Source organism: Larimichthys crocea, chromosome I (assembly GCF_000972845.2).
Source record: "Larimichthys crocea isolate SSNF chromosome I, L_crocea_2.0, whole genome shotgun sequence".
Classification (NCBI taxonomy): domain Eukaryota; kingdom Metazoa; phylum Chordata; class Actinopteri; family Sciaenidae; genus Larimichthys; species Larimichthys crocea.
In genome coordinates this window covers 35,442,132-35,467,143 of record NC_040011.1, presented here as the reverse complement: position 1 = coordinate 35,467,143, position 25,012 = coordinate 35,442,132, and the positions used below count along the sequence as shown (strand labels likewise).

Below are 25,012 nucleotides of genomic sequence, written 5' to 3'. Positions count from 1 at the left end.
TACTCTTCTTTTACTTTGCTCATCTTTGACGTTTTTTCGGTCTTTGTCAGAGTTTCACTTTTTTTTTCTTGGTCCCACAACCCTAAATTGTTCTGACTGTGAGCTTCCTCTCTTATCTCTTTGTTCACTTCCCCCGCAGCTTTAAAATGCTGAAGTACATCTCTAGTTCATTCTTTGCACTTTTTCATCCTCTGACTTTATATTACACTTACTGCCCCGTCTCTCAATTGCTCGGCCTCAGCTCTTTGTAGACTTTGCATCATGGCTTGGGATGAGTCTCATGAGTCACCCCTCTTATCTGTTTCTCTGGGTGTGACCCAAATTGTTTTGGTCAGGCACATCATGACTGCCTGTGCCAGAGGTCCTTTTGTTGGTCAGTGCTTCAGAAAGCTGTAGTTGAAAACATTCACGTGCTGAGAGGCACACAGATACAGGGATACAACACAGTCTATTAACTGTCTCTCTTTGAGCTCCACAGCAGGGTCAGGCAGTTTTATACAATATATGTCAGACACACAAACACCATCAAAACCTTTCCAAGGGTACTGATGACATTTCATGAAATTATTCGGGCAAAATGTGTGCAACATCGATACAGAGAGCGAAGAAGAAAGAACTGACCAAGTAAGTGGAGTTTAACAGGATCTGTTATGCGCTATGAATACCCTGTGTGTTAGCCAGATTTAGAGGCAGCGATAGATTCTACCTGGGGCAATGACTTAGACTTTCCATATTCTCTTATCACACATTGAGAAATAACTTGCAACACACATACAGACACACAAACGGGCTGTGAAATCTAATCCCCCACCTTCTGTTACCACAGCAGCCACCTGTGAAGATGCCTTCCTCTTGCCCTCCTCTCTTTCTACAGAATGAATCACTGGTGAATGGAGAAACAGGAAAAAGGAGACAAACAAATTAAATGCAGACAGGGGTGCCAGGTTGGCAGCTTATCAGCATCTAGTAACGTTAAACCAACACATGAGACTGGAAAAAGACACAAGCTTCTGAAGAATACATATGATAGTAAAGCAAGTGTTAAAACAAGGATAAACAAGTGAGACTGTAACACAGCAGTGCTCTATGCTACTTTACAGGCAGTGGTGCTCCACCTTGATCAGCTACAACTTATATATTGATACATCAGTATTACAATCTAATAATTTCATATACAGTGACAAATACATTTTCCTACCTACAGTAAGTATGGTTTTGAATGCAGGACATTTACTTACAATTAAGTATTTTTACTTTGTGGTGTTGGTACTTTCACTAAAGAGTAAAGGATCTGAATACTTCTTCCACTACTGCTGCAAGGTTAAACTATTGAAAGATCTCCAGTTTCATTTGATGTGGAGCAGACTATCATTAACCCCTCTAAAGAACGAACAAACAAACAAATTACAACAAACCACAGTGGTTACACATCAAGTAAAAGGTGGGTTTATTGTCCTTTTAGGGTAAGATGTTACCAGAGGATATAATGGCGGATTCACAGATCAAACTGCAGTAAAACAACCTGTAACTATAGAAAAAACTAATGTTTAAATAAGAGCTACGTTACAACATCAAGCATTGGGATGTGAAAAGCTGGAGAAGTGAGATTGTGTAAAGTCACCAGCTCTAATTACCAGTCGTGGTTTTTGATAGAAGGTACTGCAATCTACAGTGGAGGTGTTTCTGTAACTCAAATGAAATTCTACCCTTAAAGACACGGAGCACAAGAGTGGGTAATAAAAAACAAGTAATATATTGGTCAAAATACCCAGGCAAGGCCATGCTTGAATACATGGTAAACCATAGAAAGTGGATATATCAGTTGGCACTGAACGAGTCAGCATAAATAACTTGAATTCTGATTCGAGATACAATACAATATGCTCTCCACTGTCTATTCTTCATCTTTGATGTGCTAGACTGAGCACAAAACAGCAACATTAAATCTTGAGTCTTTATATGGCTACTCTGTACTGTCAAGTTCTGTATGTGTGTGTGTTATTTGTCTGTGTATGCACACAAGGAACGTCTCAGGAGAAGCTATTGATCTGTGCCATAGCAATAGCTATCAAATACAAGATTATGTTTAACTCAAATCAATTGAGAAGAACACGAAAAATAAAACAAAAAAATAGCTGTCACTTTTTTTACAGACAAAAAAATACTGTAGTTACAGAAGAGATAATAATGTAAATAGAGGTGATGTGCAATGACTGTCTTGTATGATTCAGATTTATCATGACATGTTACATTGCTCTTAGACAGAATAACAACACAGCCAGTGTTGCCTCAGAAAAAAAAGACAACTGTTAGAGTTTAACAACCAATGTGGGATTAACCTGTGGGATTGACCGAAGCGTACTCTTATGCTGTAATAATACCTGGCAAAAGATGTTATTAGTTTAAGGCAATTTGACTAAACTGTATTTAAGAATATACACTAATTGAACGGTATATAAAATACATACATAGATGTCTTAAAAGTACACTTTGATAATTTTAAGATGGGGAAGATAAGACTAATATAACTACTACTAACCACTAAGACAGATCCAGTATTAACAAATATTCAACTACTGTGATTGACATTGAACCTGCAGTTTTGGGGGCCTCTGGGGTTCTTGGGCCCTAAGGGAATGGGCTTGGTAATACAGACTTACCAACAACACTATCATTCACACAATCTCCATGAATTTCTCTTTCAGGAATTGTTGCTAAACTTCTAAAACCAGTAAGATAAGACCCGAGCAACCTGGGCAACCTGTTGTTTTTGGAATATACAAATAAAGGTTTGGCGAGAATGAATGGTCCCTGTGGATTTGCGCGTTAAAAAGAGGATGGAGAAATTTAATTGCATCATTATTTCTCGTGGAACTGTGTGAACTATGTGAACTATGTGTTCAGTGTGTCCCAGGGATACCACAGTGCAGCACGCCTGATTATTTTGTGTAACAAAGATATCAGCATTTTTTTGTTTTGTATTTTTGGTGAAAAAAAAAAAATCAGTGAAACCCATCAGTGAACCTTCTCTATCAAACCATCAATTATGATGATGAACTGTCAACTTGCATCTACATCTCCTATTCATCAAAAAGATTTATATGATGCGACATTACATGTGATTTGGTAAGCTAAAAGCTACTGCATGAAACTGTCAGTGAGGAGAAGTTTGTATACTTGTTTAGTCAGGTACTGTACTTAAGTACATTTTGAAGTGTACTTTTTCTGTACATTTTCTGCTGCTTCATTATATCCTCACCACTACAATCCAGAGGCAAACATTGTACTTTTTACTCCACTACATTTATTTCATAACTTTAATTATAGTGATTTACCAGATTCAGATTAATAATGCAATATCTAATCACCAAGTTAAATATAATTTTATATCAATAAGACTTTATTGATCCCCAGTGGAAAATTCACAAGCTACCCAGCAGCATATTAAACTCTCTCTGTCTTCTCTCTCTTGCTAAATACATCTATTACATCTATTACTTACCAGCTGCAGTATGAATACATTAATGCCTTAATAATTAACGCAGTATTTCTGTGTTTTGGTATTGCTACTTTTACTTTTAGATCTGAGTACCACCTGTAATGTTTTCACTATTTGAGCTCTCTGTATACCGCCCCCTGTCTGCGCATGCGTGCAAATCACGCCGACGTTGATAAGACTCAGGTAACTTACCAAAGGAAGTTTTGGAGAGATTAGATCCACCCCAGCAGTAATTCTCAGCAAAACAAGTGGCTTAACACTCTGTGTTTCACACCAAACTTTTGGACTGTTTGGTTTTGATAACGTTAGCTCGCTACAAGTCATATCAGGGACACACCTGTCTGCTATCAGCGCTTAGATAGTGTTTCCCCCAGCAGCAGCAGACTGTCAGTAACACTGTGACAAGTACAGACGACATTTTTCATTCTTACACTCGGGAACAGGATTTGTCAAGGATGACATACAACTCACAGCCAGCACAGTTCAGCACATGGACACAACGTCGATGTAGACCTCCAAAAACAGTGAGTCAAGTTTCAGTGTTTCCTTTGCATGTTTGCACGTTATTAGTGGTGTGTTTATGTCCCGCCACATACTGTTCCTGAAGTGCACAAAACTCTCACTGCAGATGTGAAGTTTTTTTTGACTAGCCCCCTTCTATCTGTGTGTGGTATAATGCATACCTACGGAAGCCCTAAAAGGCCATACATACATACATACATTTTATTCCACCCGTTTCCCCGTGATAACAGGTAATTAATTTGAGATCTCAATAAAACAAAATGATAGTCTAGTGTATTAAATCAAGTGCACTTGTATTACAGAATGTTTGGCAAATGCATGTAGTCCATGATATGGACCGAGCAAACCTATTACGAGACTGTAAAATCCCTTTGATCCATAATTTCTGACAAAGGTTCATACACTTCATCTCAGGACCATGCTGACTGTTCACTCACTCAGTATAAACCATATTTACTGTATCATTTTGGAGAAATTCAGCCTCAAAGTTCATTATTTTGAATTGAAAAGGGCATTATGTGCAATATTCACTCTACTGTAAAATCCCTTTGATCCATAATTTCTGATAAAGGTTGATACACTTTGGCTAATCCTCACTCCAGTCCTGAGATCAAGTGTACTTGTCAGAAATTATTGATTAAAGGGATTTTACTGTCTCGTAATAGGTTTGCTCACTCCGTATCATGGACTACATGCATTTGCCATACATTCTGTAATACGGGCACACTTGATTTAATACACTACTAGGCTATCGTTTTGTTTTCTCGAGATCTCAAATTAATAATCTCGTTATCACGGGAAAACGGGTGGAATAAAATCTATGTATGTATGGCCTTTTAGGGCTTCCGTACATATGAGTAAATCTATACATAATGAAGGTTATTGTGAACCTGCCACAAAATCCTGCCTTTTTATTTGCATTGTCGTATAGTAGCCCCCAAATCATTGTGTCTCTGTGTGTAAGACTGACAACTGTGAGTAATTAGATTGGAATGCCAGGTTTGGTTCATCATCACATTATAAATTTCATGTCTTTTGGCCCAACTATTAGTATTGTTTGTCACACTGGACTGTAACAAAGGTATTTTTCTCTTTTACTTGCTGTTTTTGGAACATTTCTGGCAAAAAATGTGACTACTTGCTTTTTTCCCCTGCCAGGCTTGTCTTAAATGGATAAAGCGCTTTGTTATGTATTGTACTGAACTCGGTATAAGCTTGTTCTCAGTATAAGCTGTAACTGGCAACATTTCATATTACTAATATTGTTGTAATCAATGAAAACTTAAATCTGGCATAACAGCCTAACAAGTACTTATCAAGCCAGTGACATGCTGTTTCTGTTCCTTTTTATTGTTCCAAGTTTTTCTTACCATCTATCCCTTCTTTCCCCTTTCTTTGCTCTGTCCTTAACACAGATTCAAAGATGTTTTTGTACCTCTATTGATAGAAAGTGTGTGTGTGTTATGACAGGCACACTCATGCAGCTCTCATTTGGGATGAAATGAAAAAAAAAATTATGGGTTAAGGCCTCCATTTGGAGGACAAAGTTAGAGAGAATAGAGGTAAAACGCTGTAATTCAACTGTCGTCATTGAAAACACTGAGTCTTTTTTAAATGTTTGGCAGTGATTATCATTAATGTTTGCAGAGAAAACTGTCTCCAGAATTGACAGTCAGACACAGGATATGTTATTCAACATATTAAAAAGCTTCCTGAGAACAAGAATTAAGAGAGTGCATCTCTGCCAAGGCTTCACAGCCCCTAAAATGGTTAAATGTTTAAAAATGTTTAATCTGTATCTACACATAGTGATGTAGAATCATGGGATACATGCACCATGTACACTGTAGTAGTTCGAAACAAACAAACAAAAAAACGTTATCATTTTACAAAATGATGTTGTCCAAATTAAAGATTAAAAAACTTCAACGTCATGAAAATGACTTTGATTTTTATTGATTTTGTGATATGGATTTCATCCATGTCACCCTGGATTAATTGTAATGTGCTATATTTTATTTTATGGTAGTTGAGTGAAATCGGCATGTATTCCCTCACAGTGAGTCATTGTCATAGTCTGTATTGTCTTCTGTATTATCTGCTACTGACCACCAGAGAAAGCAAAGGAAACAAAGGAAATAGGAGAAGGGCAGAGGAGACTGAATGTGAGATAGCTGGACTGGGCAATGATGAATATGAAAAGTGTTGACCGCGCATAAATGGATGAAAGATCAAGCAAAGAGAAAGTAAGAGATACGATAGGGAGGTTTGACTGACAAACACCTCCCCACACAAACGCACAGGTAGACAGTAGGTGTTGTCAGCAAGCATGAGGCAGAAATACTTAATCAGCATGTTATTTGACAGCATCAACTCTGCCCTGAGAGGACCTGCATCCCTATGCAAAGTTTATTTACTGAGACAGTGCAGCCAAAACAGAAGCAATGGTGAGCGCTTCTGAGGAAGGGAAAAAGTTATTGTGTGAAAGTAAGAGGGAGTGTAATAGACTTTGGTTGTCAGTCTCAACTACCTCCAATTAAAGATCATAGAGTATATAAAAGGGGGAAAATACAAGACCAGAGTCATACAAAGAGGAAGTTGTGGGGTAGAAAATCAAATATTTGTATTTATTCAAGCGATTGACATACTCTCAACTCAGCTAAGAAAAGTAAGTGTTTTTGGAAAAAGACAGAGATTTAGGTAGAGAAATTAGGCTGGTTTATTTTACACAAAACAGAGGCTAGAGTTGAATCAGAAAGCCAACACTGGAAATGAGTGTAATGCTGTTGTCACAGTCCAAATCTGGAAATAGATCTTGTTTCTTCTCACTCATCCTCTGCCTTAACTCCCACACCCCAGCTCTCAGCAAACCAAACACATAATTATAGTTTCTATTGAACAAAGATAGCGAGGAAATAATTAGGCTGCAGTCAAGTTGGTAAAACACTTCTCCCTTACAGCATCAGCCCTTTTTTCCCTCCATCATTCAACAATAAAGTAATGAACGCGAGAACTGGATGAAGAGAGGGTTGTCGTTAATTGGCAGGTTTTTTATTAATTGTGCCTGATGAACTCATATTCATATGTTTCCTTATCAGAGAGTGATTAAATAAGACCCGTGAATGGAGAATATTGGTATTTGTGTGTGTGTGTGTGTGTGTGTGTGTCAGATCAGTCCTCCAACTGGAAACATTTCCACAGAAAGAAATGTTGGAGCTGCTGTGTACACCATTGGCTTTCATTCACATTAGCAGTCTTCAAAATGCGTATCATAAAATATGCCTTTGGCACTGCAAACTTGGGTACTCATGCATGCTGACAGAAAGGCTAAAGAGCAGTTAACACAAGGTAAATAATGCTAGCATTAGCAGTAATTACATTACTTCCTGTATAAACACCTAGATGGTGCCAGACTTTGGATTTTTTTAGACTTCTGATCTGTGTTTAATATTATCCCACCACATGTTTTAGCGATTAAACTGCTTATTGATTTTAATCTTGATGTAAGTCTGCATTGTAGGACTCTGGGTTTCCTCAGGGCTGTGTCTTCCCTCTTGCTAAACTTTCTTTACACCAATGATTGCAGAAACCAGCATGGGGACAGGAACATCCTGAAATTCGTTTATGATACAGTTATCATCAGCCTGGTCCATAAAGACTAATCTGAGCATGGGCCAGTGATAAATGACATTGTTAAATGAGGTGATGAGGCCTTCCTCCAATTAAATGTACAAGGACCCAGGATATGGTCATTGATTTGAGGAAAGAAATCATCCCACCCACCATCTCAGACCTTATCAGAAGAATTGGCATTACATTTGTTAAACACTATAAATATCATTGATAATAACTTGACATTTAATGCAAATTCTGCTGCAGTCTGTAATAAACGTTTTGTAAGACTGAATCTGTTCTAACTTTTTCTCTGATTGCTTGCTATGGTAACCTGAACATCAGGTATAAAAATCAACTGAGACATATTGTGAACGTGTCTAGTTAGATGATAGATGTCCTTCGGATCCCCCTGATGGCTATCTTTGACGAGCAGGTCAGAGCTGTGGTAGACAGCATAAATCAACCCTTTCACCTTGAGCTGAAACTCTTCCCTCAGGCCAAAGATTTAAAATACCCCCCATTCAAGTGCAATAGGAGTAAAAACTCTTCTGGTCCTTGTGCAATAGCTCTGCTTAGGCTGCGCATCGAATTTTAGCATCATCATTGTATGCGCAGGAAACACTTTTGTATTTTTGTACTTTTCTGTACTTGCCTTGTCTTTTGCCTGTTTAATAGTCATAGTAAAATGACTGACCTTAACTTAACTGGGAGGAGTTGGGACCCCTAGAAATTTAGTTTTCTCAGAGATTGGCCAAAAGGCTGTCTGCTGTCTGCATTTCTGCTGTTTGTGTAGCATAAAACAGTTTTCTGGATTTTGATTGTGTATTTGAAATAAAAATAGATAGATAGATAGATAGATAGATAGATAGATAGATAGATAGATAGCATTAAATAATAATCAAATAAAGGAAATATCAAACAGAATACATATTAATGAACTCATAAGATAAAAAGATGAAATAATATGAATATAGATAAAATAACATGAATTGTTCATAATCCCCATGGGGAAATGTGGCTCATTGTCTCTGCATCACTCATAATCTCAGAGGGAGGCATGAGGAGAGTGGCATTAATATGGGAAGCACACCCTCGCTTTTATTCTTTCCCCGTCACTCTTTCAAACACACATAGAATCTGTTTAAATATCTTGTATACTGCAGTATACAAACAATTTGATATGCGTCTACTGAACAAGATAATCCATCCAAATCTGTGTGTGTGTGTGTTTGATTGCAAATATCAGATTAAGGTTCATTCCTTTGGCATCTCGCTGCAACCGTTTTTCCTTTCTTTTGTAGTCAATACGGCAATGAATTTCTGCTCTCTCCCCATTTCACCTCCCACACAAGTCAAACGTCAAGCACACACACATGAATTCAGATATCAGGACGCATGCCAGCACATATCACAGATAGCACACAAGTGCGTTGTTGTGCATGCGTTCACACACACACACACACATACACACAAACTTAGACACACACACGTGCGCACACACAAGAACAATAGTCTGTTACTCTCCCACGTGGGAAAAAGGAAAACCAGTTACCATAACAATCCATTTTTTTCGGTGTGTGCTTGTTTTAGATTCTATTTTTCCTCCAGAATCTCTCCATCCATCTGCTGAAATCCTATTTCCATGACAAACAATAAGACACACACTCACTCTGTCAATGCTTCCTGTAGCTAGAGCCAGATGAAGGAAAGATGAAAAAAAAACACAAACACTGGGAATGGGAGGTGACAAAAGGGATGGAAATCATTTGATCCGCAGCACAATTAGAATTTTTCATTTGGGATATTCATATGCAACCATTCTGCAACATTTATTGCTAAAAGAAATGCAGAAAGTGTGATGCCGATCTGCAGTCAAGTTGGACCTTCAAGGCCGCTTTAGGGACTTTATTTCAACAAACAAAACTTTTGATGAAGCTACTTTCTGGACAGATGAGAGCTACATCGACTTGTAGAGTAACCGGCCTGTTCGGTCACCTGCGTTACAGCCAGAATATAATTGGTAGATGACTGCAAGTTTTACAACATCTGTGAAAATGTCATGGTTTACCTGTTCTGGTCATTCAGGCTGCACTTGTGGTCCAGTATTTCCACTGCCTAGTGTGGCTCATGGTTCTACGACTCTCTACAAGTACTCCTATTGCTGCATGGCGGGGCTGTAATGCACACTCAGCAGTATTGACTGCTGTGATGCCTCCTAACTGCCTGCTTTTATAGCAAGCATGCAAACACCCATAGTTGTTTTATGAAAACTTTAATGTAACCAAGCATTACATCAATATTTTTTTAAAATACAACATTTACTACCTATTGGACTGAACGCATGTAGTCAAACATTTTGTTCCTGTCCTTTCTGATTCTCTTTTAGTTAGAAAAGGACTATGGCTATGCAAGCTCCTGTGGTGCAGGCAACCCACATTTAGTTCCTTAAAGGTCATGTTTAAATCTGTGCCATGCCTTGTTGAACAGAAACATCAGATTGAATGTGATCAAGCATGGGAACAATTTTGAAGTTAACCGTGGGCCTATTTTAGAGATAAAAAATGCTAGCAGATGTGAGAGATGTTGAATATGGTCATTTTAAATTCTAATCTCACTTGTTTGTTTGTTTGTTGTTCCTTCTTTTATTAGTGTTGCATACCCTCTTATTTGCTTTCTAAGCTTTTTAAGGTTAGATCAGGCTGGATATTGTTGTTGCCAGTCCCAATCTAAATCATCCAATTTGAAATACCCAACCAAAAGAAGCTAATCTTTGCCTAAATAACACCCGTGTTAAAATTTGTAAGCTAAAAGCTCTGCGTCTAGACAAACACGATGGTGTCTGAAGTGCCCTATGATAGTGTTTAGTCACAAAAGAGATGCAGTGTTTAACATCTTTTATTTTGTTTTGCCCTGATTATGAAGCTAGTTGCATTTAGTCTGTCACATTTAATAATAGTTTGTGCCAGAACAGATAAATCTAATCAGTGAGTCTGAAGGCTTCTAAAATAATGGTCTGTGAATGACAAACAAGCTGTTCTTAAAGGCCGACCTCTGTGGTGACTACAACAAAATTTCAGTTCCAGATAATTAATTTTTGGCAGACTGTTGTCTAAAATTTGTGATATGGCTTTTCCTGTCCTTATTGTGAATGTGTTTAAACAGACAGTGACAATATTCTTTCATAGGTTGTGCCTCTTTATCGTCAATAATCATCAAAATGACTTGTTATTAGTGTTTTTTGTTATGCCTCATGTTTCGTTTCCCCATGTCCTGTTGCTTTTCTATTGAGTCTTTATTTTCATGACATTCATACTTAATGTGTGATGTCTTTAAGTGACTGGAATATTGAACAAGTGTCTGCAGGACCAGTGTGTAGGACTTAGGGCTATGTTTTAAATCCAGTTAGCCACTGTATGGTAGTAGTATAGTCCCTCCTCCCTGCACTAATGCTTTAACTTAGGGACTAAAACAAAAAAGTCTTGGTCAAAGTGTTTAATTTCAATCAAGGAGTTATGGTTGTCTCTATAATACAGTAGAAACAAATGGGCGGCTCACAGGCAGAGCGGGTTGTCCACTAATCAGATGATCGGCGGTTCGATCCCCGGCTCCTGCGGTCTGCATGTCGAAGTGTCCTTGGGCAAGATACTGAACCCCAAATTGCTCCCGAAGGCTGTGCCACCGGTGTGTGAATGTGTATGAATGGTTAGATCCTTAAACTGATGAGCAGTTGGCACCTTGCATGGTAGCCAATGCCATCAGTGTATGAATGTGTGTGAATGGGGTGAATGAGATATGTAGTGTAGAGCGCTTTGAGTGGTCGGAAGACTAGAAAGGCTCTATATAAGTACAGTCCATTTACCATTCCATTTACAAATGTCCCACTATTATGTTCTATTATTAAACCAGCAGCCAAAGAACCTTATAAGAACTCTATTCATATTGGGTATGCCATTTTCAAGTAGAGGCCCAAAAAAGTGGCTGGGCCTTAAGAGGTTAACATTTGAGAATTTGCCTAATATAATGCAAATTATTTCCATTTTAATATATTGTTAAGATATATTTTCTCTTCTTCAAAATGTTAATAACACCATCAGGACAAAAAGATTTGCAAACCACACCTGGCTTTAACTACTTCAAAAGGTACAGTAATTTAACAGTATTCCTCCCTTCTTACGTAAGTGTAAGCTAAGAAATTCTGTGGGGGGAAAAAAAATCCAATTACAAATCCTTACAAGAGAAATAATGAAAATTCAAATGGGTTATGTAAATTCTGCCTGTTAAGTGGCAGGGGACAAGTGTGGCAAGTATGAGATTGCACACATGCAAAGATGCATGCGCACATGCATATATCAGTCGTTTTGCTTCTTCAACACTTTCATTTTCAATATTCTAATCTGAATCCATCATCTCCTCCCTGTCACCTCGTTGATAGCGCTGCTAATGTTGCTTAATGAAATTTGTTGACAAAGGAATAGCGCTCTGTCCTGTTCTCAACATATTGAATTAGCTGTCTGGTGAGGGAGGAGGCAAGTGAGAAAACCCAGAAGATAGATGACCTCCCCCAGTCACTGTCAGCACTGAGAACTTCAGAGAATCTCTTTAGGTCTCTCTCTCTCTCTCTCTCTCTCTCTCTCTCTCTCTCTCTCTCTCTCTCTCTCTCTCAATCTCTCTTTCAATCTCTCTTCCCCCCCACATCTCTCCCTCACTCTCTGTGTTAATATGGTTTCTGTGTACACTGTTCACTGGCTTAATGCAGCATGAAAATAGAAGAGTGGAAAAGGAGAGGAAGGAGAAAGAGAGTGAAAGAGGCAGTTAAGAAAAAGAATGGCACTGGAGGATAGGCAGTAGGTAAACAGTGAAAACAGCAGAGGATGAAGTCGAGACAGGAAGAGGAGTGTGAGTAATGCAGGATGAAGAGAGAGAGAGACGAGTGGACAACAGAGATAGGGGGCCTAATGAGAGGCAGAGTCAGAATGAAATATGAGGGCAGAACGTGAGAGATAGCAACCACAAGAAGGGGGTTTAGAGTGAAGCATAAACTTGGAGAGAAAGCACCAGAGAGAGATTGGGGGGAAATGGATTGGAAAAACATCCATGACATGAAATAAAAAAAGAATTGTTCAGTAAAAAGAATGATGGATAAAATAAAGGGGAAGGCACTGGATTTGGTCTGTGAACTCTCATGAGATAGGAGTACTTTTATAGAATCAAGGGTCAAGGTTGCGTGTGTGTATAATTATGATTTGTATAATTAAAGATGATAAAATAAATCAAGATCCGTCTTTGCCTTTTTCATAAGGAACTAGTGAATCCACTTGTGAGCTTAGACCGTGCCAGAGGGACTCGTTAGTATACCAGTAAACTGAACCGTCCATTGGACTTGCACTGATGAGGACTTGGACCCCAGAGAGTAAACCAGCTAAATCCAGACCTCACTCACCCTACTGGTTGTATAGTCTGTTTCTTCATCTTCTTCTTCTTCTTCTTCTCGGACCTTCTCTCCCATGGGAATAGTGTAATATCACTGTGATCCTCTTCCTGCTGCTCGCCTTCTTTTAAACCACAACGGCCTGCCTATCCCTTCTGTCCTTCGGAATGGATGTTGGGTTTGTTGATAAAAGGAGAGGCATTTTTACTGTTAGGCTGAGATTCCTTTGTCATTTTATCACGACAGAAGGGGAAAGCGGGCAGTAGCAAAGGAGTGACAACAGGAGATAGGGAGAGTAAGATGAGATAAAATAAGCGCTGGGTTGGAAAAGAGGTTAGGTGAGGTAAAGTGAAGCTGTAAGATTTCAGAAGTCTGCACAACATGAAATAGGAAAACATGATCCATTTTATCAAAGCACAATAGAGTTGCACAACAAGTGCATGAAATTCAAAAGAGTTTGACTGAAAATGTTATACTTTATTATATATTTTACTGAGTAAAGGAGAGGAGACAAACCGGTGCAGACAGATGAGAAGCAGATGAGACACACATATGAAAGGAAATGGAACGAGGGACCATTTAACTTAGACGTTTGGTATACTGGCCTACATTATCCCATGAGTACCAGCGCTTAACATGTGCTGATTGCGTCTGCCTTTCCTCAGCACTTGTTTTCCACACTGAAATTGACAGTATAACCTGTAGGCATATTACACAAAGTTGGTGTTCGTTCGGTCAGTGTGTAGTGCAGAAGGAATACTCATAAGTAATTTCTTAAAAAATAAAGCACAAATTACCAGCTCAAGAAAACTGAGTACAAAATTGACGATTTATTAACTTTACTAACTCATCTCTCAACGTTTTTATTTCATAAAAAATGTAATCAAACTCCTGTTGATGTGTCAATCAAGTCACAGCAGTTGCTGCCCTAAATTGGTTTGTATATAACTGACAGCAATTAAGGCAATACAGAAGCGTGTAGAGGTCTGCTGCCTCCTTAGGACTCATTCGCATCAAAACATCAAATAATAATAATAAAGAGAGCCATATTATAAAAACCAAACAAATCCCTTTCTTCCAGTGAAATCCTCCTTTCTGCTTTTTTGATTTGATGTTGTCATATCTTTAACCCAACACAGCTGAAGTGTGTTCAACACATCTGTGTGTACTGAGCTGTAGATTTCCTTGGCCAGAATACTCAGAATATCATGTGCTGATATGCACACACTGTACAGTAAAGAGCCACAGAAGGGATTAGTATTAGGCCAGTGTGTGCCGTATTAATAAGCTTATTGCACTGCTGGATGGATTGATGGATGGACAGATTTACTATTTGCAATATGCGTATGCATTGCCCTTTCAGTAATGCGATAAATGCCATCCTGCTGTGAGGATGTCAAAACCAGCTGGCACTTTCCCTAAGAAGCCCCGTCCCTCCCCTCACTGTCAAGCATAGATATAAGAAGCTCAGAAACATCTGGAAAGAGCTTCCTCACAGTGCGAAAGAGAGAGGAAGAAAAAGACAAGGATGCATAACAGAATAGGAAAGTAGGTGTAGCTGCAAGTTTCAGAAGTAGTTTTTTTCCCCCCTTCCACTATAAATTCCCATTTGATGGATTTCTGTTAATGCGATGACAATCCCAATGTTTCTCCACATAGCATCACATAGGTCTCGTGGGTAATTAAATAATACACTGAAGGTGTGTTTTCTGCCAGTTTGGCAAAGGATTGTAAATATTACTGTACCCATGAGCCTCAGTGGCCTTTGCTATCGAAAACATTGTTGAAAAGCTGAGTTTGAGCATGCAGTTTTTGTCTTTGTTGTCAGAAACTGAACACTGTATCATTGTTCCTGAATTTATACAAAACTGAACCAGAGACCAAAAGTGAACTGATTACACCCGCTGAGGTCAACAAAGCACAATTCATAGCTTTAGCCCACCATTTAGCCATGTTTCATAACAGCTGGAATATTTTTATATTTCTCTGGCCCAGGACTTTTGACTCTGGAAATTAATCATGTAAGATCAAACTTAAAACTATACAACTCCCACTGACTTAAAACTGTGTCTTGGTAAACATCCTGATGTTTTACCCATGTTGTCAATGTGTGGAAAGAATAAATTCATTCTAGGCAAAGCGGTGTACGAGGCGGCTTTGTAGGAAATCAATTACAAAGTACAAACAAACAACTTTTGTATTTTATCTCTAGAGCTGATAATTTTGTTTCCTCGTCACCTTGAGAGAAAGAAAACATGATGAACTATTAAGAGGACACGATGTTTTATGTTTCAAGATATTCTATCTATTTATTTGCCAAATTAAATTTTGTACCAGATGCCAGTTTTAATCACTGAAAGACTGTTGATTGTTGAATGGACAGCACATGAGTGATGTCACCCATAAGAGCCGTTTTGAGGCTTAATGTGATTCATTTCATGCTGTGTTGTTTACTTGCAATGTAGTTAACAACAGGTATAGTTTAGACATATTAAAATAACACTCCAGTCAGCTCCAGAATTAATTTTAAAGTTCATTAATTGGTTTGTAAATGTCTAAACACGTGGGCATAATTATGCAGATCAAATTCAATTATCTGATCTGCTTGTTTCATGAAAGCCTAGTGCTTTAAATCACATGGCCTTTGCATTTTCCCTCTACTTAGCAAGTACAGTGTGATACAGTTTCACACAGTTAGTCACACCATGAGGAATGTTTGTTTGCAGATGTTTGTTTAATTTGCCATTTGAGTATGTCAGTCATTATAATTTATTTTCTAAAAATAAATTTCCTTTGTGAGTGGTACAGGTGGGAAAACAAGTTTTAAAGTGAATAATGAGATTGATAGACTTGTCAGAAAAGAGAATTTGATTTCAAACCCAACAAGAAGTCATTAACAGTAATAATCATAAAAATAACAGTTGAAATCTTGGTTCATTGGTCTGAATTAATGCATTCACAAGTATTAAGCAATCACAGACAAGGTAAATGTAAATAAGTTAGAAAACTAAATGCTTAAGAAAACAACTTGGCTTGTAAACAAACAGCTGAATGAGAGAACAAACTTATAATGAAATAATAAAAATAATAAAATAAAAGTTCAATTTAAAATGTAAAATTATGTAAATGTTGATATTTTTACCTTCCCCATTTACACAGTAATCATGCAGACCAAAATTTTAAATCTCATCATCTCTACTGAACTTATGAAATCATTAAAGATAGAGGAGACATTGTTACCTCACATTGCAGGAGGAGGGCTGTCTTTCCTCATACCCAAAGCAAACAAAGAACTTGGGTTTCCATTTTTAGATCAAGCCAATTGTTCCACAGTTTGTCTGTCTATCAAATGCAATGAACAGAACGAAAAAAGAATGTCAGAAAAGAGGGGTGGGGATCAAAAGAAGAATAACAAAAGTCATCTGAAGACAACATAATAAGAACTATTCTTTGTGCGGTTCCACTGGCAGCCATCCAAGGTGACAGACTGAGCATTGTACCTTTTCACACAAGGCTAAAAGCGCAAACTCACATTCAGGTGACATAGACAAAGGCAAAAAAATGAGCTTGGTAAAAGCAAGAGAGGAAAGGGCAATAAGCTTTTAGTAGAGATGAAGCAAAGATGGAAAGAAACTGAGGTGGAGATCAAACTAATATCTCCATAGTTTAATAGTGTTCATTTGAGGGTCAAGTTTGAAATCTCCCATGCTAAAATATAAAAGATAAGATAGATTAAAAATATTTTTAATTTGTATAATATATTTGTAATTAACAGCAAGGTCGTAGGTGCTACATAGCTTACAAAAGATTGGATTATTTTAACTGAATAACGATTGTAGCCTGTATGAATTAGTCAAGTCTGTATCACATCAATGATTATCTAAAATGTCAAGGCCAGTATACATAGACAGTATACAACAGTATAATACAGTAGAGTTCATCCAACTGTCTCAACTCATCACACCTCACTCAATTTTCACTTATAAACTCATCATTTATAAAAAAAAATAAAAAAAAAAATCTTGTAGAGGGTGACAGACAAAGTGCTCAATGGATCCTGTAGAGGCAGTTTGTAATTTGTCTTGCAGAGGACTGCTGTCAATGTTGACATCTCCAAAGCCATAAAGGGCATTGAGTTGAAACTGAAGACCTTGAACTTGACTACCATAGGCATGTTCTGGAGACAGCCGTGATGAAAACTGTTTTTAGACAGTGACTAGGCACCAATAAAGCTAAAGATAAATTGCAGCCAAAACCCAAGGCTTCTGCTATAAAGATGACCTGCGCCGTGAATTTAAAACAGTATTCAGGACCCCAGAAAGGAACAAAGCCAAAAGTTTTTTTGTCCAGTACAGCTTGATCATAGACTCTCATTGGACGTTGGATGTTGAGTGTCATACAGTGAAGTGTTTCCAGTTGATGTTTCTCGATGAGCACATGGCGAGCTCTTGACTGGCAATGACCTCCCCCGTTTACTGCATGTAAGCTGATAGTTACTCTTTTCCTGAACTGTCAAAATGTTCTCAAAAGTGATTAGTTAGACAGCCACACACTGGAATTAGACAGCAGCCATCTTTTTAATTTATAGCTAAGGAGTCATTTTTTGTAAGATACTCAAAGTGTCAAGATCTGGCTGCAGTGGCTCTGACAGCCACCACCCATCATCCTATGGAGACGCTGCTGCATTGAATCATTCCTGCCTTAAAACAGTGGGAATATCTTAACACCCTTATTTTATAAACACTGCTGTACTTTGGATAGCGTCTGTTCAGATGTGACAAAACCAGCAGAGACATCCTTGTGACAAGCCGTCCAAAAACTTTGGAGAAGTCATTGAGATTAGCATCATTATAATTCACAGTCCATGTGGAGCAATAGAAACGAGTCAAGCGCAATCTCTTCAACCTTATCTGAGAGTTCATGTGATCTGTGTGAATCACAAGATTTCTCTATTCAGTTGCTGAGCTAAAATGATAAAGTAAATTTTCATTACTTCACAGCAATTTCACAGCTCCCTTTGTTCTCTGTGGTGGTTACCTTGACTATGCTATCAGGGTGGTGTTGGTGGGTGGGGGGGTTAAATGAAGTAAGGTCTTCTGTTGTTGATAAGCGAGATGAGAGGTTGCCAGACAAACAGTGGAGTGTGTTTGCGTGTTTGTTAGACCCACACTCAGACACTTGCTAACGAAATGTTTAACCACCGTCCTTTACGAGGTTAATTTGGTGATTGACAGCCCTGGGGTGCTGTGATGGAGTGGACAGACACAGATGGCAGTGAGCTGGCACATCTGTGAAGCAAAAGAAAACCTTAGAGTACACTTCTGGTACACATATTGCTTAATAATGCACATAAAAATACACCTGTGGTACTATTATTAGGAAAAAGATCCTTTCAGGTGTGATTAGGCACTGAGGCATTTGGTATGAATGCTTTATTTGGTTTTTAAATCATTTAGGTTGGTCCCACATTTAAGCATTTTCTGTAGCCTAATGCCTTTGCTCCACTTTAAAATGAAGTGTGCGGGCTTGGAGTGAATTTATTTCAATTAAAGTATAAAAGTAACTATTCTCATTCTTTATTATTGTATTTTATTCTCATTCCATAGAAATTGGTATTTTTTGCTTTTTAGCATCCTCATTTTCAGAATTCAATACAACTGTCATAAATATGGACCACAGTACACGTGTATTTGTTGATGATTACATTACTTAAAAAAAATAGCGTTGGCAACTTCACTAACAGCCAAACATCAAGCAGGTTCGACATATGAAATGCCCCGCTCTGTGTCTGTGTTTCAGCCTTTTATTTCACAGCGCTCATGCCAGCAACCAAAAGTCTGAGATCACGTTAAAGCCAGTGGCCTTCTGCTCTGTCACTCTCTCCTTTTTTCTTCTTGGCTTCCTCCAATAGGTTTCCTCTTTGGTCTCTTCGCTTCTGTCATTATGTTTGTAGATTCTGCAAAGCTTGGTTACATTGCTCGGTTCTGGCACAACACAAGCTCCACTCCCAGTTAGCATTACGCTGCATCCTGAGCCTGAAGAATCTCATCTTCCCGCTGGTCACACACTGACCTGTGATGCGAACTCTAACAATCTTCAGATGCTCTGAGCTCACAGTCCAGGCAGCTCGGCTGACAAACATTAGTTAATGGCAGCTACAGTCCTCAGAAGTTACTTTATTGTCTCTCAGATAACTCACCATAACTTATGAACAGTGTAAATGCTTTGGCCAATTGTCTGTATGACTTAGACATAACATGTTCAAATTAAATGTCAGAATGAAAACAAGAGATATGATGTGCTAAAAATGGTTTCATTTACTACAGGGCAAAAGAGGCTGCTAAAAGAGTGGGGGAAAAAATCCAACAACGAGTCAGTCAATGTCAGTAGTAATGAAGATGTCTAATCAGATCCTCCTAAAAAGAAATCTTAACAGCAACCTCCTACAGGCATGATGAACAATGAATTAAATAAAAGCAAGCCGACAAGGAACAGGTTAAATGGCAGCTGATGATGTGGGAAAACATTTGACAACAGAGTCATGAATAGAAGAACAAGAACAGACTAAATAGGGGTTTAAGGGAGAGAAAGATGGAAGATTGCAATCCATGATGAAACAAATGGAGTTAATTTAGAGCTTTTTCAAAGAGGGCACTTCGACATGAATTTAGTTTCTTAGCTGTACTTGCTCCTGTTTTGGCTCTGGTTCTGAGAGAATAGAATAAGATATATATCAACCTCTTTGTTTATTGTTTATTCTGTTTATTTATTGGCAGGCAACAGATTCCATTCTTTCTTTGAGACGCAACTTAACCCTAAATGGACCTAGTAAATGGTATTTATATAGTGCTTTTGCTGGTCTACTGACTACTTATATTGCACCTGCTGAGATGCTGAGTGTACATGTGTTGCGCTCTATAACTATAAACTGTAATTTCTGAGATGGCTTTCCATCAGAAGAGAAGCAGATTAAAGCTGAAATGTGTTTGACATTTACATCTTGGCTCGTTCCACTTCTTTTAGATTCCGTCTGTGTTTTTCTGACATGTCTGTCACCCCGAATGACTTGACTCTGTCTGCATATAAATGTTTGTTCAGATTCAAACAAACAGCATTCTCAAAAATTCAAAAAAATCATCCATCAAAGCCAAAAGTCACAGTCACAGTAGTGGTATCGCTCATGACTGGGTCACAGGAAAAATATTGTCCTGTGAAAAATGACTTCACACTGTTTAAATTTTATGATGTAACCAACAAAAGTGAAAAAAACAATGTAAATGTATTTAGGACTATAAAGTTGATAGTAACCCTGTGAACATATGTCATGCTTTTGTGTAAAGTAGATACAGAGTAGAAAATTGTGGCACTTCCAATGTACATGGAGAAAGGAAAAAAAATCTCCAGCAATAGTTTTAGTATACATTGTCTTTGTCAGACCAACATGTTTTAAACTGTGGCCTTCATCATGGTCTTCACACACAAACTTTTATTTTTGGATGGACACAGACGCTTATGCAATTGGCTCAGAGTTTTTACTTTAAAAAAAATGGATTGAAAATGTTGATTCACCTCTGACATCCTTGTTCTGACATCTTGTTCTTGTCCTTGTTCTAACAACTCCATTAGTTTGATATGGGTGATGAAACTCAATTAGATGCTCCCCCAGGTGCCTTCCTTCTTCCCCTCCAATCCCCCTCTTCTCCAATTTCATTTTCTCTCCCTTCCTATCAGTTTCCATCTGCTTGTCTTATTTCTTTGTCTTTATCTCTCTTTGTCTAACTTTCCTCTCATTTTCTTTCCACTGATTCCAAGGTCTGGACTTATTTAACCTTTATGGGAATGACTATGTGAAATGTGATGCTACAGGCTTTAATTGTACAGTTGAATTGAATTCTGTTTAAAGCTAACACCATTCAGACTAGTGTTAGCCCATTACCATTTAAACTTATGTAATGTCATTAATGTGGGTTGAAATTGAGATTTGTAAGAAGGTGGAACTCTGGGACTCGGAGAGTGGAAACCTTTGGTGAAAGGTTATTACCATGATATGAAACAAAGATGAACTAGGTGATTGCTATTTCTGAAATTGTGCGTGATCTGCTATGGTGCAGACTCATCACTCCGTTTGAGTTTTAATTATAGAAACACTGCAGTTTTACAGTGTTGTTACAGAGTTAACCTTCTACCCTCACAAATCATCATTCACTGTAAGAAACGATTATGTGGTGATGTAGATTTAAATGAATGCATTAGGTAAAATATATTCAATATAATTGTGTTTTTGATTCTGAGGCAAATATTTAGTTAAATTTCAAATAAAAATGACTCCAGACTACACTGTTGTGCTACAATGTGTCGAAAGCACAACAGTTAATTGTTAATAAAGGTCTCATTTAAGTATTTGTGGAGTTCTGTACTTTCTGGGCCATAGACTAGTTATTCCTGAGAAAGAAGAATATTTAGACTTAATACATTGCTTTGATTACATTTAAATTAATGTACAGGTTAATGTAGCTGATTATTACTCAATTATATAGCATTGATATGTAGAATTAAATTATTTTTTATTAGTACTATTTACACATTAGGGAGTTTCTCTTTTTCAAATCAACTCAATATTTTTGTTTAGGTTTTAATTAATTCTGTACTGTTTTCTATTCGAATCTACTCATATAAAATAACTATTAACAGTCTGATTTAATTAATATTTACTCAATACCAAACATTGTGAAATATAATTAATAATATTGCTTGTAATCTGTTGCCTCATTTTTATTGAGTAGATATGGTGTAGCTTCTCTTACAGTGTTGGTCGAGTACAGACAGGACACTTTAACGTGACAACAGACAAGTTTAATTCTGGCCTTAATCAGAATCAGTTATAATGGCCAGGTATGAGTATTCATACAAGAAATTTTACACTGGTTTTACCTTTTACCATACACAGCTAAAACACAAACAACAAGCTTGACATGGTAAACAAACCAAACAAACACTGAACTACAATGTATGCTTAATGTACTTGAGGTAGGTGGATATGATGGTACATTTGTACGTTTGCACAGCACATGTACTGTAGATTGTGTATGAGTATGCTTGAGGCATTGGGTTAATCCACAGGGATTGTTCCTGACACTGCGTTGGAACAGGTTGTGTCCAGGGTGTGATGAATCTGCAGTGGTATTTTCTGACTCTGGACGTGTTTCAGTTCTGTTCAGATTCTGCATGGAGGGCAGGATTGCACCAGTGATTTTCTCTGCTATCCTGACCATTCATTGTAGTCTGTTCCTGTCCTGTTTGGTGGCAGATCCAGACAGTGATGGATAAACAGAGAACAGGCTGGATTATTGCAGTGTAAAATTGGATCATCAACTCCTTGGATGGCAGACTGAGCATCCTGAGCTGGCACATGGAGTGTATTCTCTGCTGGGTCTGCATGATAATGGTGTCTGTGTTGGACACCCACTGTAGTTCCTGTGAGATTGTGGATCCTAGAACATCAATGTTTCCACAGAAAACACAGTTTTATTGATTATAGTGATGGTGTTGGGTGAGTGCATCATCCACTGACCTGTTTGCCCTATAGACAACCTGAATTGGGTCCAGCAAGGTCTGCTGTCCTTTAGGTGATAACATGTTTCAGAGGACTTCATGACTATCAGGGTGCCAGATATGTCATTCAATCCTGATGATTATGGAGCGTTTAAAGCATGAGGGAACCTCACACAGCTCCAGGGATCTGTTGAAGATCATAGACAGTATAAAGAATGGACGGCGTATCCATGATGTCATCCACAATTTTCTGAAGAGCTGTTTTCAAGCTCAGTATGTGATGGCTCTGGCTGCAGCTAACTTTAAGACTGAATATAATTAAAATGGATGGGTTAAATAGGAATTCAAACTCTGTATAGTTGTTATGAATGAGGAAATTGGCTATGGTGCCAAAACTGTATTATGTAAGGCTGTTTATTTTGCCTGGGGAGTTGGAAATTTTAATATGGGGGCTTACAGAGATTGACTCCTTATGTAGCCAGCCTCAGGTGGCTGTTGGAGGCTCTTTTTGGCACTTCTGAATAGGCTTTACTTCACAGTCACGGAGCTTGAGGCTTGTTGAAGATTTGTGTGAAGATGGGTACCATCAAAGACACACTGTGTGACAGAGTGAGACACTTGGTGACTTCCTGTTCTTCTCTTTCTGTGAAAAAGCCAACACACATGGTAGGGGGTGTAGATGGTTGTTCAGAGCTGGAAAGAGGTGTGAATATGAGCTTATCAAGCCTATAGTAAAACACATTTAGGACAGCCTGTTGGTGATTCTCCACAGTGTGGGGGATGGTCTCCAGTAGCTGATGATGTTATTGCTTTTTAGAGTAGCTCCTCTTTGCAGTTTTGATCTCTGTTTTTTACTGTGTTTCTGTCCTATTTGTGCAGGATTCTGCCTGTAGGCCTCCTACTTGGCCTGAACTAGAACAGACACACACACACACACACACACACACACACACACACACACACACATTTATACTAGTTTTAAAAGTAAAATCATCAGCATCTCAGTGACACGAAGTGTAGATGAAGAAGTCCAATTTTTCTGATTTAAATTTTTATAACAATCACTTTCTGTTACCTTTCCAGTGTCTCTTGTTGATTAATTAAACTAGACTAAATTAAGAAGCCGAGTTTCCCATGCTGATTAACTTCACGTTCAGCATTTTTTCAGCCTAGTTAGTCGTCCCTTTTGCAAACGTGTTGACAGCTGTTGAGTAATGAGCAGACAGAGCTGAGCTGAACTGGTACTAGAGCAGTCCTCTTTCAGATGTATCAACATACAGAAAATACACAGGAAGGAGCGGAATTTCAGCTGTTTGTGTTTAACACTCATTCAGTATGTAATATTGGATTTCCACAGTAGATGGATTTTAATATAGTTCTAATCTAAACTAAACATCTAAATGTGATTGTTGTATATATTGAATTCTTCCCACAAATAATGTAACACTGGTAATGTTAGTCAGTGCTGACAGTGTTAATCAGTGACACAGTCAGACAGAATAGGATGGAAGTAAGAATCATTTGAATGGTTATTCTCAGAGGAACTGTGTGATAGAAACCCATTTTCTATTTTCTCAACTTGGAGAACTCTGTGTTTGTGTGCGCGTTGAATGTGTGACACTGCACAACAAACATTTGCATTAATATTAAAACCAGGCAAAGCCATGTGTGGAGATGGGCAAGTCTCCAGGCCCATGAATAAAATGAATAAAGCAGGCAGTTAATCTTTAATGCTGTTTAGCCTCAACATGGGACTTTGACTGTGACATCATCAGTTAGCACGTCAAGCATGACTTTGCCAATTTTAATATTGATGCAGATAATTTGGCAGTTTTTGTATATGTGCACACACGCACTCACTTTAAGCTGAAGACAGAGTAACCATTGCTTAGAGGTCTATTAGTTAGCTTTTAGTTAGCCTTTAACCTAAGTAATGATCCAGCGAGAGTTTTGCTTTCAGTAGGAGGCATGCTATTAGAATTAATATCTGCATATGTTTCATCATACATTATTCTTCTACAGTATAATAAAAGGGTAAAGGGCCTATACTTAAGATTAGTTAACCTCCTTAGGGAGGATTTTTGTCTTTAATGTCTTAAATGGACAAATGGGCTTGTTCTCAGTACAATCCAGTCTGCACAAGATGGATAAGCTGTACAAGATGGAGGGGAGGAAAGGAATGATCAGATAACACAGAAACAGATGTTGATTAGGGAAAAACACAGAGCAGGGACTACAAGCAAGAGAGTGAGAAGAAGAAATGAAAAAATAAGGGATGAATCATGAAATCATGGGTTGGAAAGATAGTGATTTTATATGGGGTTAAAGTGTAGAAATACAGGTAGAGAAGAGCAGAATGGGGAAGAAAAAGAAGAGGAGAGGACAGGTGAATAGAA

General features: G+C 38.0%; 1 long non-coding RNA gene across 2 annotated transcripts in view; it reads left to right on the top strand.

Annotated features, from left to right (window-relative positions):
- Positions 1–3,657: 3,657 nt before the first annotated feature.
- LOC113747244 (uncharacterized) overlaps positions 3,658–25,012 on the top strand; it is a 77,872-nt gene continuing 56,517 nt past the window's right edge. For both annotated transcript variants that reach the window (XR_003463489.1, XR_003463488.1), the window contains exon 1: positions 3,658–4,023. This is a non-coding gene — a long non-coding RNA (uncharacterized LOC113747244). The remainder of the gene's footprint in view (positions 4,024–25,012) is intronic.